At 47.3% G+C, this 13,966-nt stretch overlaps 1 protein-coding gene across 1 annotated transcript in view; it reads right to left on the bottom strand.

Annotated features, from left to right (window-relative positions):
- KCP (kielin cysteine rich BMP regulator) overlaps positions 1–13,966 on the bottom strand; it is a 190,074-nt gene that overhangs the window by 9,011 nt on the left and 167,097 nt on the right. The gene's annotated exons all lie outside the window — the stretch shown is intronic.

Below are 13,966 nucleotides of genomic sequence, written 5' to 3'. Positions count from 1 at the left end.
CATGCAAAAGGAAGGATGCTCCAGCCAGGAGGAAGAGGAAGCTTCGACTGGCTGGACCAAACATCCCCTCGCATGTCTTCTCTAGCATTTCAATGAATGTTGTACTTGACTGCCTCTCCTGGATCACATCCCACAATCTCAAGAGGGGAGGGTACTGTTCTGCATTCCTTTCTCTTTCAAGGATGAAATAAGCCTTGAAAGTGTGAGGGAGGGAGACTGACAAGTAGTATCCTGACAGGGCTCCTGCGCCTTTGACAGGAGAGCAGGCGAAGGATGCTGGAATCTCCAGAGGGATCAGGCGGGAGGATGAATTTGGGCAGCGGGGAGCTGGTGAGGGAGGCTCCTGACCCGCTGGCCAGATTTTAAATTCCAAGTTGAGGACCACCCTGTTCCTCGTGGTTCCTCTCATCCCACCTGGGTTTGTAGACCAGGAAACTGCAGGAGGGAGGGCAGCTTGGAACTGAATGGGTTTCTGTGCAGTCAGTCTGACACGGGACCCAAAATCCACATTTTTCCTCCTCCAAGGGAGCATTTCTAAAATGCAGTAACTTGAGCTCTTAGAATCATAGAATCCTAGAGTTGGAAGAGACCCCAAGGGCCATCGAGTCCAACCCCCTGCCAAGCAGGAAACACCATCAGAGCACTCCTGACATATGATTGTCAAGCCTCTGCTTAAAGACCTCCAAAGAAGGAGACTCCACCACACTCCTGGGCAGCAAATTCCACTGTTGAACAGCTCTTACTGTCAGGAAGTTCTTCCTAATGTTTAGGTGGAATCTTCTTTCTTGTAGTTTGGAACCATTGCTCCGTGTCCGCTTCTCTGGAGCAGCAGAAAACAACCTTTCTCCCTCCTCTATGTGACATCCTTTTATATATTTGAACATGGCTATCATATCACCCCTTAACCTCCTCTTCTCCAGGCTAAACATGCCCAGCTCCCTTAGCCGTTCCTCATAAGGCATTGTTTCCAGGCCTTTGACCATTTTGGTTGCCCTCCTCTGGACACGTTCCAGTTTGTCAGTGTCCTTCTTGAACTGTGGTGCCCAGAAGTGGACACAGTACTCCAGGTGAGGTCTGACCAGAGCAGAATACAGTGGCACTATTACTTCCCTTGATCTAGATGCTATACTCCTATTGATGCAGCCCAGAATTGCATTGGCTTTTTTAGCTGCCGCGTCACACTGTTGGCTCATGTCAAGTTTGTGGTCAACCAAGACTCCTAGATCATTTTCACATGTACTGCTCTCAAGCCAGGTGTCACCCATCTTGTATTTGTGCCTCTCATTTTTTTTTGCCCAAGTGCAATACTTTACATTTCTCCCTGTTAAAATTCATCTTGTTTGTTTTGGCCCAGTTCTCTAATCTGTCAAGGTCATTTTGAAGTGTGATCCTGTCCTCTGGGGTGTTAGCCACCCCTCCCAGTTTGGTGTCATCTGCAAATTTGATCAGGATGCCCTTGAGTCCATCATCCAAGTCGTTGATAAAGATGTTGAATAAGATCGGTCCCAAGACAAAACCCTGTGACACCCCACTAGTCACTCTTCTCCAGGATGAAGAGGAACCATTGATGAGCACCCTTTGGGTTCGGTCAGTCAGCCAGTTACAAATCCACTGAGTGGTAGCATAGTCAAGTCCACATTTTACCAGCTTCTTTACAAGAATATCATGGGGCACCTTGTCAAATGCCTTGCTGAAATCAAGGTAGGCTACATCCACTGCATTCCCTTCATCTACCACGGTTGTAATTCTGTCAAAAAACGAGATCAGGTTAGTCTGACATGACTTATTTTTCAGAAATTCATGCTGACTATTGGTGATCACAGTATTCCTTTCTAGGTGCTCACAGACTGTTTGCTTAATGATCTGCTCAAGAATCTTCCCTGGTATTGATGTCAGACTGACTGGGCGGTAATTATTTGGGTCCTCTCTTTTCCCCCTTTTGAAAATAGGGACAACATTTGCCCTCCTCCAGTCTGCCGGGACTTCGCCTGTTCTCCAGAAATTCTCAAAGATGACTGCCAGTGGTTCTGAGATCACATCTGCCAGTTCTTTTAATACTCTTGGATGCAGTTCATCTGGCCCTGGAGACTTGAATACATCTAAACTAGCCAAGTATTCTTGTACTATCTCCTTAGTTATTCTGGGCTGTGTTTCCTCTGCTGAATCATTTGCTCCAAATTCTTCAGGTCGGGCATTGTTTTCTTTATCGGAGAAGCTCTTGAGTCAATGTATAAACTTATAAAGCCAGCTGTATAAACCAAGTGCTCAAAGCCCTCTCCTTTATCAGTCTGTGACTGCAATGGATGGCCTTGCCAGTTCCGTGGAGCAGGGATGGCACGTCTGGGTCGTATCTTACATCCTGACCACAAAAAGACACACAGACCTTGTCAGGTCTGACAAGAGACCCACAAACGGTGCCAGGAATGTTCTTAGAGTTGGTGACCTCCTGCCCCAAGATAAGAGTACAAGAAGAGGAACACCCTTTTATGGTTAAGAGTACCGGAGCAGGAACATCTGTGATTTCAACCTGCGTTTATAAGCTGACATGGCTGGATTCCTGGGGAAGGGGGGAGAGGGTGCCTGGAGGATATATATGCTGCATGAAATTTCTCATTTCTTTGGACTTGCTGTGAACTGACCACGCAAGTGCGTTCTGCTATCCAGAGAGCAGAATAAACTCTTTCTCTGAATCAACCTCGGTGTCATTTGACTTCCTTTCTCCCTCCCGGGAGCAACGCAGACACCACCAGTCGGTAAAGTCTAAGAAGGCTACAGAACCTAACCTTTAGGAAAGGGGGGCTTTTCCAGGAAACTGCTACCCAGCCAGCAGTCTTCTTCTGGAACAGCCATTGATGCACGTTTGCCTATGCGGTCGCCCAAACCTATCAGAGCCCATTTGACCGCTTCAGTAGGTAGAATTGGCCCTGTTACGGGGACTGTGGAACTCCCTGCCACTTTTTAAAAATATTTATTTATACAACAAGAAAAAAACACACACACAAAAACACAAATACCAAATTACACACAAATTACAAAAATAACCATAGACACATAATTTTTTTGGCAAACAAAAAAACATCGATTGGTCTTAACACTAAAGACCCAACTTCCCGTCTATTCCATATTTCAAATTCATATTACTTATTGCCAATACACATTTTTTTCATAATTAAACTTATTCTCAATAAATCTAATTTCTTCTATCTACCTAGCAACTATTACTGAAGTTCCTCGAATGCTGCAACAGAATTTAAACTACTATATTTATTTTTCAGATATTCTTTGAAAACCTCCCATTTAGAAACAAATTCCTGTTTTGATTTATTCTTTATTTTTTCTGATAGACCATCTAATTTGGCATATTCTGTCAGCTTTTGGATCCAATCTTGTATAGAGGGGATTTCATTACTCTTCCATTTTGCTGCGATCAAAACTCTTGCTGCCGCCGTCGCATATAAAAAGATACCCTTCCTCTTTTGTGGAATATCCAAATCTGTTATTCCCAGGAGGCAGGCCTCTGGTTTTTTATTGAAAGAGATCTTTAGCATTTTTTGCAGTTCTGAATGTATACTCTCCCAGAATACCTGTATTTTCCTACATGTCCACCACATATGGTAGAATGTTCCTGAGTCTCCACATCTCCAACAATTACTTGACACATTTTTATACATTTTTGAAAGTTTCCATGGTGTTAGATACCATCGATGTTGCATTTTTTGAAAGACGAATTGGAAATTCACAAACTGTTACACGATTGGAACTCCCTGCCACTTGACACCAAGCAGGCGGCGCCTTCGCTGTACTTTTTCCGGCCCCTGCTATAACCAAGCCAACTCAGATGCTTAGAATCGTAGAATCTTAAGAGTCAGAAGGGACCCGGAGGGTCATCCAGTCGAACCCCCGGCTGCATTGCAGGAATCTCAGCTAAAGAAACCTTGACAGAGGGCCAGCCAACATCTGCTTAAAAACCTCCGAGGAAGGAGAGTCCATCACCGCAACTCAAAAGTCAAAAGTGGTTTTATTTTTCACTTTTATTTTTTGGAATATATTTCATGAAACTCCCACAAATTCCAAATAAAGTTGCATAAACATTTTATTCTTCAACACAGTGGTACCTCGGGTTAAGAACTTAATTCGTTCTGGAGGTCCATTCTTAACCTGAAACTGTTCTTAACCTGAAGCACCACTTTAGCTAATAGGGCCTCCTGCTGCCGCTGTGTCACCGCCGCACGATTTCTGTTCTCATCCTGAAGCAAAGTTCTTAACCCGAGGTACTATTTCTGGGTTAGCAGAGTCTGTAACCTGAAGCGTCTGTAACCTGAAGCGTTTGTAACACAAGGTAAAGGTAAAGGGACCCCTGACCATTAGGTCCAGTCCTGGCCGACTCTGGGGTTGTGGCACTCATCTCGCTTTATTGGCCGAGGGAGCCGGCGTACAGCTGGTCATGGGGCCAGCATGACTAAGTCGCTTCTGGCGGACCAGAGCAGCGCACGGAAACGCCGTTTACCTTCCCGCCGGAGCAGTACCTATTTATCTATTTGCACTTTGACGTGCTTTTGAACTGCTAGGTTGGCAGGAGCAGGGACCCAGCAACGGGAGCTCACCCCGTCGCGGGGATATGAACCACTGACCTTCTGATCAGCAAGCCCTAGACTCTGTGTTTTAACCCACAGCGCCACCCGCGTCCCGTAACCCAAGCTACCAATGTACTAATAATAACATATTATCAACTTCCCCTTCCATTTTCTGTGTTTTCCCTCCCTCCCCATTGCTGCCCCCTGCCTTCACTCTTATATCCAAATCATAACACAATAATCTCTGATTCTTTCTGTTGTTCAAATCCTGCTTGCAAATTCATCATTATTATAAAAGTTCTTTGAACGGTACGAAAAAGGCTTCCAGTTACGTCAGGCAGAGGAACCCCCAGGCCCTGTTTGGCTCTCTCCTCAGTCTGAGAGGTAGGAAATAATCTGGAATTGGAACCTGGTGGCTCAGAGAACAGACACACTCCTTCCCAACCGAACAGAAGCAGGATTCGGAGAAGCGGACGCTGGCTTCCTTCGTTCTGCCTTCCCCCAGGACCATTTCCACCTAGAGTCAGCCTGGCCATAGCTGGGACGTAGCAGCTTCTGTGCAAGGACTGCGGAGGGTGCTTGAGAAATGCAAATACGTTCCGGGGGAAATGGAAACTGAAACTTATAAGAGGAAACTCACAAGAGAAAGGGCTCTCCGTTCCCGATGTTGCTTTTCTTCCAGCAAAGGAACAGTTTTGTCACCCTGCAAGGGCAGATACCGGTCATGTGTGGTTTAGTTGCCGGGGTTGGACTAGATGACCCTCGGGTCCCCTCCAACTTGACACTTCCACGAGGTAGGGGTTTGAGACACGAGGAAAGTGGGGGTTCTCCTGCTCCTGCCCTGCTTGTGAGCTCCCCACTTTGGACCTGATCCTGCAACCAGACAGATCTTCGGATGTTCTTATGAAGTGAAGCAGTGGCTACGTGCCGGCCCCTCGTGAGGAGCAGGTGACAAAAAAAGACCTGCCAACATTCCTCTGATAAAAATAGGGACATCCTATTCTACATCAGTGCCTCTCCCCCCCCCCCCACCTTCATCTTTCCATTTCTGGGTGTAATGAATCCTGGCTGCTTCAGTTACATAAGAATCTTTTTTTGGAATTTCTGTCCCTTGTAGAAAAGCTTCAGGGTTCTTTTTGTGTGTGTGTAATCAGTTTAAAGGGACGCAGGTGGCGCTGTGGGTTAAAGCCTCAGCGCCTAGGGCTTGCCGATCGAAAGGTCGGCGGTTCGAATCCCTGCGGCGGGGTGCGCTCCCGCTGCTCGGTCCCAGCGCCTGCCAACCTAGCAGTTCGAAAGCACCTCCGGGTGCAAGTAGATAAATAGGGACCGCTTACCAGCGGGAAGGTAAACGGCGTTTCCGTGTGCGGCTCTGGCTCGCCAGAGCAGCGATGTCACGCTGGCCACGTGACCCGGAAGTGTCTCCGGACAGCGCTGGCCCCTGGCCTCTTAAGTGAGATGGGCGCACAACCCCAGAGTCTGTCAAGACTGGCCCGTACGGGCAGGGGTACCTTTACCTTTACCTAATCAGTTTAAACATCTTTTTTCCCCTTTATGTCATCCTATTTCATTTCCCCCCAAATACCCTCACTTTCTCACCAGACCACCACGTGCGGGAAAATCGTGGCGCTTTTAATGTGTTTCGGTATTTTACCTTCTGCATGTTTTAACAGCGGGTTTAATCCAATTCTTCTGGGTTCTTTACCTTCTTCTAAATCGCTCGGAGTTTTCTGACAACCGAGCGGCGTGCAAATTTCACGAAATTTCACGAAATAAGCAGATGAAGACCTACGGCAACTCTCCAAACATCTGGGCAGGAAGGACTAATACAGAATATTCCTGGCAGGTGAAAGAAAGAAAGAAAGAAAGAAAGAAAGAAAGAAAGAAAGAAAGAAAGAAAGAAAGAAGGAAGGGGAAGGAAGGGAGGGAGAGAGGGAGGGAGGGAGGGAGGGAGGGAGGAAGGAAGGAAGGGAGGAAGGACGGAAGGAAGGAAGGGAGGAAGGAAGGAAGAGGGAGGGAAGGAGGGAGGGAGGGAGGGAGGGAGGGAGGAAGGAAGGAAGGAAGGAAGGAAGGAAGGAAGGAAGGAAGGAAGGGAGAATATAGTGCAGGGACCTGCATGATATCAATAGGCGGTGAGTTCCAAAGGGCTGCCGTGCTGAAAGATCGATTTCTTGCAAATGCAGAAAAGGGATTATGTGGCTTCTGAATGCAAGCTGGATCTCCTTTCCGCCTTCCTGGCTCCACCGTCTTGTGGTGTTTAGAGCATCTCATATAACAACAGACAAAGGCACCAGGGCGCTCCATGAATAATAGAGATCATTGCACTGCCTGGAACTTGTGCCACTTCGGCTGGCCCAAAGCAGCTCCTGGCTCTCGCCCCCACCTTCCACCTGTGTCCTGGAGCGCCCGGAAATTGCAGGGTACGTACCTGGGTCCTGGCTAGGAGGCCTATCGATGGCTACCAGCCATGGTGGCTATGCTGTGGCTTTCTGACTGGCCACAGTGAGAGGCTGGCTCCATCTTTCCCCCATTGCAGGAGCAGGATGGATGCACGAGGGTCCGGTTTGGGCGGCTGGGGCCTTGGGGATGTGCGGCGCCTCCAGCCTGGCCTGTTCCGGACGGCGGCAGACAAGGCCCAGCTGCAGACGGCTGTTCACCAGGTGAGGTCGCAACCCCTTTTCCGCGTCATCAAAGCATTGTGTTATCGGGGAAATCCGAGGGCTCCCTTGGACAAAAACAAAGACACCAATCAGGATAACTTGGAGCAAAACAGCAGCCTGTAGGCTTGGCCTTTATTGAAGACTGTCGCGACAGGACTCCCACCCGCAACAAGATGAAGCAAAATGGAAGCCCAGAACAAAAGAAGACCCCAACTTTTATTAGCTACTAATCCCCCAAACTACACCCCTAAAACTACATCACAACTACATCACGAAAAGGAGGGGTTGAGGTTGGAGTTGTGGTGGTAACCTGAGTGTCCTGTCACCTGGCTGGTTCCCCCATGAGTAATTTCCAGGTGACAAAGGGGAGTTTGCAGTTTCCTGCCCCCAGAGGGAATATCTGATCATTGCCCTTTGTTCAGGTCAGTGCTGAATCCACTCCCATATGCAAGTTCTTTGTGATCTTGATAGTCTTTTGTCTAGGGCCATCAGGGTTGGCATAGCAACTGGGCAGGGCTCCTGTGGACGTGCTGGGATGCTCAAGGGATTATGGCTGGCCTGTATCAAACCTTCCCCATTTTGTAGTCCTTCCTTCATGGAGTAAAATAAAAGTGGAACAGTGCAGATCCAATGTAAGGTTGATTTTCTATGAATTTATAACAGAAGCGTAGCGTATGCAGTGGCGTAGCGTGGGGGGTGCAGGGGGGCCGGCCGCACCGGGCGCAACATCTGGGGGGGGGGCACGCTCACACTCGCAGCTCTCTGCCCCTACCTGGCTCACTCACTCACTCTCAGTTAGGGGGCACAAATTACTTGCCTTGCCCCGGGTGCTGACAACCCACGCTACACCACTGAGCGTATGTAGTGTGTGAGTGTGTGTGTGAATGTGTGAAGTTTCTACAAACTGAATGATTGGGGGGGGGGGGGTTCCTGCGACAGTTGCAAATGGTTGCAAGCGTCCTGGCATTCGGTTTCCCATTGTGGCCAGAAGAGATGCCTCTGGATACGGGGAAAGCGATGGGCACAGGTACACTGCTCTTGACCAGGGAGGCTCCACACCTGCCATTACTGCTTTACAGCTGGGTTGGATAGCCAGCTGTCAGGGGCTCTTTAGATGTGATTTCTCTGGCCACAGAGGGCTGTCCTAGGTGATCCTTTGGGTCCCTCCCATTCCCCCCTTTTTTTGTAGAAATAATTTTTATTTGATTTTACAAAAGTTACTGCATTACCAAATACATAACCATCTACAGAGATTTCTCTGAATCCCTCAACTTCCTACCTTCCCCTCCATGGATCCTATTGTCAACATTTTCAACTGCATATTACTACATAATCCATATTTTGTATCTGTCCATATTTCCATCATGTTAGTTACATTACTAGTGTTGTTGACTAGTGGTCAAGGCTGTTCTCCAACTGGAGCGCTCGCAGGCCGGTGTTTACTAGTTGTCAGTGTTTATATTACATCAGGGGTCAGCAAACTTTTTCAGCAGGGGGCCGGTCCACTGTCCCTCAAACCATGTGGGGGGCCGGACTATATTTTGAAAAAAATATATGAACGAATTCCCATGCCCCACAAATAACCCAGAGATGCATTTTAAATAAAAGGACACATTCTACTCATGTAAAAACACACTCATTCCCGGACCGTCTGCAGGCCGGATTTAGAAGGCGATTGGGCCAGATCTGGCCCCCGGGCCTTAGGTTGCCTACCCATGTACTACATTTTTTTTTTAAGATTTGCCTTGAGACAGTCTTTAAATCTCTTTTGTTGACCACCAGCATTACGCTTTCCATTTTTAAGTTTGGAATAGAGTAGTTGCTTTGGAAGACGATCATCAGGCGTCCACACAACATGCCCTCTCTGCTTCACAGGTATTTGGAAGTCATGCGTGGCACGGCTGCTGTTCCGACAAGCTCCTGGAGGCGTTGCTTGAAGCAGGGCAGCAGTGTTACCTGAAGCAACAGGTGAGTTCAGAGGTCCCCATCTCTCTCTCTCTCTCTCTCTCTCTCTCTTCCTCCTCTGACCAGGGCTGAATGGTGGGGTGGTCCATTTCGAAAGGGTGCCTCTGCAAACCCTCTAGCAGAAGGAAAGTAGAAATAATATTCCATGAAGACTTGACGTTTTTATCCCCCCAAAAGTTATTGATTGAGTTTCCACTGAAATGAGGCTGCATTTTAATGTTTTAATGTTGTATTTTAATCTTGTTTTTAAGCTGTATTTCAATCAATTGTTTTATATTTGTTTTTTTTTTAAATAATTTTTTTATTAATTTCCAAATTTTTTAACATAAACAAAAACAACATAAAAACAAACACAAAAACTCATATTTTCTTAACCTTATTTCCATAACCCTCTTTTCCCGGACTTCCCCATACCTTCCCCTTTTTGCATCCTTAGTTTTAAACCATTATTCAGCAACCCTTCTTAACCAATTAAATGTAAATTCACAATTGTTTTATATTTGGTGTTAGCCGCCCTGAGCCCGCCCTGAGTCTTGGCTGGGGAGGGCGGGGTATAAATATTGTTGTTGTTGTTGTTGTTGTTGTTGGGTATAAATATTGTTGTTGTTGTTGTTGTTGGGTATAAATATTGTTGTTGTTGTTGTTGTTGTTATTTCTGGGGGGACACAGGGGTACGCACAGTGCCGGATTTACGTATAAGCTAAACAAGCTCTAGCTTAGGGCCCCACTCTCTTGGGGGCCCCCAAAAAAATTTAAAGGAAAAAACACCTGGATGTACATTTCCAAAATATACAGTGGTACCTCGGGTTACATACACTTCAGGTTACAGACTCCGCTAACCCAGAAATAGTACCTCAGGTTAAGAACTTTGCTTCAGGATAAGAACAGAAATCGTGCTCCAGCGGTGTGGCAGCAGCTGGAGGCCCCATTAGCTAAAGTGGTGCTTCAGGTTAAGAACAGTTTCAGGTTAAGAATGGACCTCTGGAACGAATCAAGTTCTTAACCCGAGGTACCACTGTAAGATAAAAAACAAATAAAATAAAACCTACATACAGCAACAGTGTTTTGTGTTGTGTAGGCTCCAATTTGTTATGTGCAAATGGCTTTAGATACCTATTAGGTCCATAAATTAACATATAGCACATATTCCACACAAAAAACAGCGACCATTTGTTGTTGATGAAGGACAGCTGGACATATCAAGGGCCCCTTGACCTTCAGTAGGTGAGGGCCTCATCAAACCTAAATCCAGCCCTGGGTACGCATACCCCTAAATATTTTGTGAATCTTCGTACTTCTGTCTGTTTACTGTATTTATTTCCCCCGATTTGAACTATATAAAATGGTGATTTTCTTGAGTAAAAATGAGAGTTCCCCTAAACATATTTTTTTAGGGGGGGAAAAAAGCACTGGAAATATTTATTACATTTTACCCTTCCTTCTTCACATTTGTGAGTTCAGCAGGTGGCTCCAGAAACTTAAGTATGCTAGTTTTAGCCTTTCATTTCCAGCATTTCTTAGAGGGATGTCTAATAATAATAATAATAATAATAATAATAATAATAATAATAATAATTGTATCCCTCCCATCTGACATTAAACTTTAAAGAACTTCCCTATCCAGGGCTACCTTCAGATGTCTTCTAAAAGTTGCATAGTTACTTATCTCTGGCTTGGGGGTTGCATAACTCCATACCCTTCAACATTTCCCCAATTTAAATAGGGAAGTCCTAAGGAAAAGCGGGAAATTCCGGGATCAGATCAGAAGACAGGCTTTAGTCTAGCTCAGGGGTCAGCAAACTTTTTCAGCAGGGGGCCGGTCCACTGTCCCTCAGACCTTGTGGGGGGCCGGACTATATTTTGAAAAAAATAATAATGAATGGATTCCTATGCCCCACAAATAACCCAGAGATGCATTTTAAACAAAAGCACACATTCTACTCATGTAAAACACCAGGAAGGCCCCACAAATAACCCAGAGGTGCATTTTAATTAAAAGCACACATTCTACTCATGTAAAAACACCAGGCAGGCCCCACAAATAACCCAGAGGTGCATTTGAAATAAAAACCGAGGCGTGCTTTCCCATAGAAAGTAATGCAGAATGGATTAGTCTGTTCCAGACTTTTAAAAACAACCCCTAAAACAGCAATTTAACATGGATTTTACCTTCTAACAAGACCACTGATCCACAAAACGAAAGCAATAAGTGTTGTACTGCAGTCACACAACCAATCAATTCCACACAGTCACAAGAACAAAACGAAAAGAGCCGTAAAAACAAAAATGCAAAATAAATAGCAAAAACAGACAGACGCTCAGCGTAACACTCAAAACGAAAGTGTGGCACTCAGAACGGACTTCCGAAAAAGGTTCGCAAACCGGAACACTTACTTCCGGGTTTGCAGTGTTTGGGTTCCAAGGTTTTTGAGTACCAAGGTGTTTGAGAACACCACTGCCCCACTCTTCCTCCAAAGACGGCTGGGGGGTTTTCGACAGAACATGACCCATGCATAATATCAGTGCTCAAATACTGCTACAGTGGATGCTCAGGTTTCAAACATGATCCATGTGGGATGCACGTTTGCAACCCGCAGCGTCCGCAACCTTCAGCGGCATGTCTGTGCATGCACAGGTTGTGATTCGACGCTTCTGCACATGCGCAAAGCGCAATTTAGTGCTTCTGCGCATGCACGAGCAGCGAAACCCAGAAGTACTGTTTTTTTGTTGTTCCATAAGACGCACTTTTTTCCTCCTAAAAAGTAAGGGGAAATGTCTGTGTCTTATGGAGCGAATGTGCATTTGAATGCTGGCTCTTGCCCCGGCCTCCATTGTTGAATGTTCTGCAGACGGAGGCCGTTTGTTTCCCCAGCGACATGGGACTGGCTGATTAGATTATCTGTCTGGAAACTGTAGAAATGGCTCCCTTTCCTTTCCTAAAGAAGCTGCAGAACTGTGAGCTGAACCCCATAAAAACAGGATTTTTCCCCTTTGCAAAGTAAGCTCAACAACTTTGAGCTGATCCTCAAAAAACCGGGGCTTTTTCCCTTTGCAAAAGAACCTGCACAACTGGGAGCTGACCCCCCCAAAAAAACAGGGCTTTCCCTCTTTCCTCCTCTAAAAACTGGGTGCGTCTTATGGTCAGGTGCATCTTATGGAGCGAAAAATACGGTAACCCATTCCGGTACTTCCGGGTTTTGGTGGTCCGCCACCCAAAAAAACACAAGCTGAAGTGTCTGTAACCCGAGGTGTGACTGTGCATAGATATATTTACGAGATACCCTTCTCTAGCTGCACTGGGATTTTCAACTCCTGGACTCCGACCACGACGGCTACCTCTCCGCCCGCGATGTGGAGCTTCTCCTGGCCCAGGTGCCACACGCCCACCCCGCAGGCGAGGCCTGGCAAGACTTCCTCAGGAGCCGGGGACCCAGCTTTTCCTGGAGAGACATCGAGGTAACGGTTGGGCCGCGGAAATAGAGGAGACAGGAGACTGTCCCACGCAGGAGACTGTAGCCTTTCTAGGCCCTTTTAACCATGGATCGGAAAATGTTGCACCCGAGCAGGGACGAAAGGAGCCAAACGACACCAAGGGGTGAAATCCAGAGAAAGAACTTTTATTCTGCCATCCAGGGGGCGGGCAGAGGAGCAAGTGTGATAACTCACAAAAGCAAGCATGAGTTCACATACGTTTGCACAGAGTATATATCCCCCTTCCAGTTCCCTCCCCCTTTCTCCTCCCATGTGTCTCCTGAGCATGAACAGAAAGTTCCTGTCTTGGGACCATTTTTGGGCTCTTCCCAGGAAAGGGGGGGGGGGAGTTTCAGAGTGTTCCAGTTATGTTTCATTCTTGTGCTTTGGCATGGTTCCCGGACAGAAGCAAGTTGCAATCTAGTCTAAGCAAGGCCAAAGGCTCTGAGAAAACAATGGACTCTGTTCCCTAGCTTTCGTTACAGTATTTTAGTTACAGCAGGAGGAATATGCTTAGCTAATGCTTTTTGCCTTAGAGGAAATGCAGTTTTAAAAAATGCTTGAGGCAAGGCTTTTGAAGCCTGGCTGGGGGGGATTCACAAACAGTTTTAGGGTTTAGACGTGGTGAGGCGGTGGCTTCAGGCGGCAGGCCAGAGACCTGCTCCCAGTGCAATGGGCTTCCTCCAGTTGCCTCCAGCTGCTTTGGGCGGTTTTCCGTGACGATGTACAGTTTTCCGTTTGGCCTCAGGCGGCAAAATGCCCCGCGCTCCAGGAGGGCCTGAGGGGATTGGCCCAGCAAGGGTCCCAGGGGCCAGGCGGTGAGACGAGGAGGGCCACACTTGCCCCCGGAGGGCCTGAGGTTCTCCACCTTGAGGTAGACAGGTGGTCCTAGGTGGAGGAGCTAATGGGGTTCGGGGGCAAAGCAGGACCCACATGTTGCAGGGGGGCAATATTGTGGGCTGCCAGCTTGCCTGCATGGCCAGGGAGTTACACAGGCCCCTCACCCAGTCTCCTCTTGCTTCTCCCCCCCTCACCCCGCAAGGACTGGCTTTTCAGACCACCCCACCTGCTTGCAGACAGACCCCGCACCGAGCTGAGAAGGAGCTGCTTCAGTGAGCAGGTAGGAGCGGGAACCAACTCCGGGATGGAAACTGCTCGGGAATCGAGCCTCGGCAACGTCCGAACCAGGATCGGGCCCCGGTGGTTGGGAGAAGGCGGGCTGCCTCGGAGTAGCTCAGCTATGGAACTCACTGCTGCAGGAGGGCAGCGATGCCCATCAGTTTGGATGGCTTTCTGTGA

The sequence above is a fragment of the Podarcis cretensis genome (genome assembly GCF_951804945.1).
Source record: "Podarcis cretensis genome assembly, chromosome: 10".
Lineage (NCBI taxonomy): Eukaryota > Metazoa > Chordata > Lepidosauria > Squamata > Lacertidae > Podarcis > Podarcis cretensis.
This window is presented reverse-complemented; position numbering and strand designations above follow the sequence as displayed.